The 4370-nt window shown below is 42.0% G+C and overlaps 1 long non-coding RNA gene across 1 annotated transcript; it reads left to right on the plus strand.

Annotated features, from left to right (window-relative positions):
* Positions 1–1417: 1417 nt before the first annotated feature.
* On the plus strand, positions 1418–4338 carry LOC114066207. Its single transcript, XR_003573130.1, has 3 exons — positions 1418–1467; positions 3368–3422; positions 3971–4338. It is a non-coding gene; the product is annotated as an uncharacterized LOC114066207 (long non-coding RNA).
* The last annotated feature ends 32 nt before the right edge of the window (positions 4339–4370 follow it).

Genomic DNA, 4370 nt, shown 5'->3' on the forward strand with positions numbered 1-4370 from the left:
CCACAAAGGCACACACTTTGGAAGTCACAGGCGGCCGATGCCCCTAGGGCACGTCCTGCAGCAAGGACCTCACTGCTGCCTGCTGTGACCATGCCCTGTCCGAAGACCTAAATCCAAAACTAGTTTCAACTTTCCCTGATGGAACTAGGCACTTCCAGTAGTATATAGTTCTTCCTCTGAGGTGTTTTCTCTTCCTGATTAGTACTAAGAGGCAAAAGAAACACATTTGACCTAGGAGAGGAGCATGAGCATTTCTAAGCTCAGTACTGCCCACTCCCCAGATCCCAAATCTAACTGTTCCCCATCCTCCTTTTCCTTTGTTCCGTATGGGCCTTAGCTCTTCCAGTGGCCATCATCTGCTCCCAAATGCCAGGAACTGTGGCAGACATGCTATTCCACAGCGTTTGACTGGCTGATTGCCCTGTGACAGGTGAGACCTCCCCTTCACTCACTATTTGTCAAAGGATTACTGCTGCTCATATATAGTCATAGGATCATAGAATATCCTAATTTGGAAGGGACACACACCATGTGCCTGAGAATATTGTTCAAATGCTTCTTGAGCTCTGTCAGGCTTGGTGCTGTGACCACTTCCGTGGGGAGCCTGTTCCAGTGCCCAGTCATGCTTTGGGTGAAAAAGCTTTTCCAAAAACCCCACCCAGCACATGGATCAGTTGTCCCAAGTTAGCTGCAGAAGGGAAAATTCATGTTGTGGGTTCTGGACCATCGTAAGTGGTTTATTCTTGGTTTGCCAGGGCAATGTAAGGTCTTATCCATCCACTCGTACTTTGCAGTCGCAATTTGGCCACAGATCCCCACTCTGCCAGTTATCCAAGATCTCTTTCCTCAGCCTTCACAGAAAAAATCCAGAATTGAAATTACTAAAGGGAGACATTGTTTCATCCTGTGTGTGTTTTGCTCTGTTACATAGTGGTGACAGAAGTTAGAGTGGCTCTTTTGCTATGTTTTATTATACTTTTTCCCTCTTTCATTTCAACTGATTTTGACGAAAGCTTGTCCCAACAGTAATTTGCTGCACTGCCACTAGGCAGTCTAACAGCATGCATAAGCCTAGATTGGCCATCCCAAACCCTGGTAAAATGAACAGCCATGGGTTCCAAGAGATGGTTTTGATGGAAATGCCATATATGCAGTTTGTTAATGTATGGACACTAGAATAAACTCTTAGCTGCAGAAAGGACTTTTCCAGTCCTGTTTCCCAGAAGGATGCCAGCAGCAGTACAAAGCAGCATTAAATCAATCAGCCAGCCAGTCTGTAAGTACATTGCATAACCAGGTAAATAAACAAGTCCTAGACACCCTAAAATGCTGTAGATATTTTCCCCTTGTCAGGCCAAGTAATTTCAGACATTCAATAGGGGATATAGGAAAGGTCACCAACTGCCTTAATAAATCTCATCAAAAAACAACAGACAAACAGCAGTGGCTCCCTCTGAGAAGAGAAAGGTATGGTCTTTAATGGAATAAACTCAAGATTACAAAGATAGAGTGAACAAATATTTAAGCATTAACATTACAAACTAAGGAAATATTGTAGAAAAGGAGGATATTCAAAACATTGATCTTTTTTCTCAGTTTCTTACTGCTACAGAGGTCTTTATTTTTTTTTTTTTTTGACATATGGAAAGGAGTTTTGGAGGAAAACACGTACTAAACTAACCTGATGGATGAACCTGTAAAGTAATAGCTTTAAATGCATTGTAAACAGCCCTGAGGAGAAGGATTTCGGGTTGCTGGTTGACCAGAAAATCAGCATGACCCAGCAATGTACACTTGCAGCCCAGAAAACCTGGGCTGCATCAGAAGGAGTGTGACCAGCAGGTTGAAGAAGCTGATTCTCCCCCTTATGAGACCCCACCAGGAGCTCTGGGACCCCCAGCATAAAAAGAACATGGTCCTTCTCAAGTGAGACCAGAGATGGACACGAAAATGATCAGAATGAATAGAGCTCCTATCCTATAGTAAAAGGCTGAGAGAGCTGATGCTGTTTAGCCTGGAGAAGAAAGGGCTTCAGGGAGACCTTCTAGCAGCCTTCTGATACTTAAAGGGGGTTTACAAGAGGGCTGGAGAGGTACTTTTTGCAAAGACATGAAGTGATAGGACAAAGAGCAATGGCTCTAACCTGGAATAGTGTGGGTTTAGACTGCACATTAGAATGAAATTATTCACTGTCTAGGTGGTAAGGCACTAGAACAAATTGCCTAGAGAAGCTGTGGATGCCCCATCTCTGGAATTATTCAAGGCCAGGTTGAATGGGGCTTTGAGCAACCTGATCTAGTGGAATGTGTCCTGTTCCATGGCAGAAATGTTGGAACTAGATGATCTTTATGGTCCCTTCCAATCCAAACCATTCTATGATTTATGAGCTAAAGCCAGCACACTAGGACTGCTCAATATATCTTATTGTTACCTTGTTAAACATCTGGATTTTAATAAAAAACATGGTAGCAATAGCCAAAGCCTTTAACAACTCTATAGCTATGAAAACAGGAGTTAGTGAGGGTAAATACGGTCAAACAGCTGGCTTTTATTTAGGAACCTAAATAGGATCTTCCCCCTTTCCCTTCATTTACAACATTATACAAGTAAACGAGTAATTAATAGCGAATTACTGGAGTAGACCTGCAAAGCACCTGAGGATAAATTGCTCTAAGTGACAAATAACCTTCACAGAGACATATTAAATTAACTTAGGTGATTGGGTAACTGTGACATAAGAGAAGGGTGTGCTGGACTGCAACTGTTGCTTGTGACAAAGAGGTTCTTACCCTGTTGTCCTATGGCTGTACCTTAGACTGAGGTGCAGACAGAAGAGGGGTTTTCAGCTGAAGCACTGATGATGTTTGAATAAGGTGCTTGTATGAAACTTCTGAAGTTTTAATATGAGGAAAGTGGCAGCCCTTACTGAGTAATTGGTAAGTCGCTTACTGTCCTTTGCCAGCATACGCACGCTTGCTTTTGGCAACCTGCAGGAGGTAGACAGTGCTGCATAATATCACCGTGCAGAAAAACTCACTGAGCTTTTAGGCTCACAAGATGTTGCACTTGCTCGGTTTGAAACTACTGGGTAGCTCAGCATGTTCCAAGCTACCTATGGACCAGCTGTGTGGCTCTGATTAACACCATCTGGCAGGACCAGAGCTGGGCAACCCCAGCAGTAATCATTTATTCTCTCCTTCAGGGAAAACCGGTGTGCAGTCACTTAAGACTAAGCACGGAGAAATATTAACTGTGCTGTAAATCCCAATGACAAAAGGAATGTGTGTCCAAGTAAAATAACATAAACATAGCCTGTGTGCCCTCAAAGTGACCTGTTCTTTGAAAAGGTATTGGTTTTTGTCATCAGAAAAAGATCATCACTGAAAACACCCTAAGGGAAGGAAAAGGATCATTGGTCTATGGTAAGGGTAGAGAGAGAATAATTCAGATTATAACAGGGGAAAAAGAGGTTCACTTTTCTCCTGATGTATTCCTAATATGCCAAAATGATTTAACAGAGGCTTTAGTTACATGAAGTACTTAAGACCTTATTTCTCTGCCTTAAGAAAGAAAGATAGATGAGGAGATGCAGCCAGGGGAGCTTGCCACACTAAGAAAATAACCTTTGCTAAAATACTTGAGAGAACAGAGCTACAGTTTGAACTCTGCCCATTGAAAATTAAAGGTTAAAGGTTTATTGCCCATTAAAGGTTATTGAGCATTATAACTACATGGTAAGAAAACAGAAGAATTTCTGTTGATATTCACAGGGCTAAAAAATGGTTTTCAGAATTAGAACTTGAGAGTAAGTTTTATGAGAGTGAGGAAAAATCTATATGGCTATAGACTAGGCATAGCTCTTTGGTCTCTGGATGTTTAAATAAGTTGCACCCTCTGTTTATCAGATTAATATCTGAATTTGGCATACGCATTTTGCTGATTTCATTCCGAGTATTTTGCAAAGCTTTAGGTAGTGCTGTAAAGCACAATACCAGTGAGGAATCAGGAGAGAAAATACTGACAACTAAATAAGCTTCAGAACAAACTATGAAGAGTTGGCAGCACAGACTGCACAAGATTTCTCAGGAACAGCACCTAAGTTGCTCTGTTTGAGGTCTTCTACTGCTTGAGAAGTGCCTTAGTGCACACAAATGTATATTCTACTGCATTACCCGCATGTACTGGCAATCTCTCAAAAGCAAGGTGCCACAAATGAGATGCAGGAATGTTTAGCTCCAGCCTCTAACCTTATGCAAAGAAGGCAAGAGACTCTAGAATTAAAATGTGTCTTCTGTGCCTACCATGTGACTCACACACAAACTACTGGTACAGCTGTGCTGTGGGGCAATTGAAAACCTGTAATTTCCTCC

The sequence above is a fragment of the Empidonax traillii genome, unplaced genomic scaffold (genome assembly GCF_003031625.1).
Source record: "Empidonax traillii isolate 1590-97213 ecotype Southwest subspecies unplaced genomic scaffold, ASM303162v1 scaffold21:size2437335, whole genome shotgun sequence".
In the NCBI taxonomy this organism is placed as follows: Eukaryota; Metazoa; Chordata; class Aves; order Passeriformes; family Tyrannidae; genus Empidonax; species Empidonax traillii.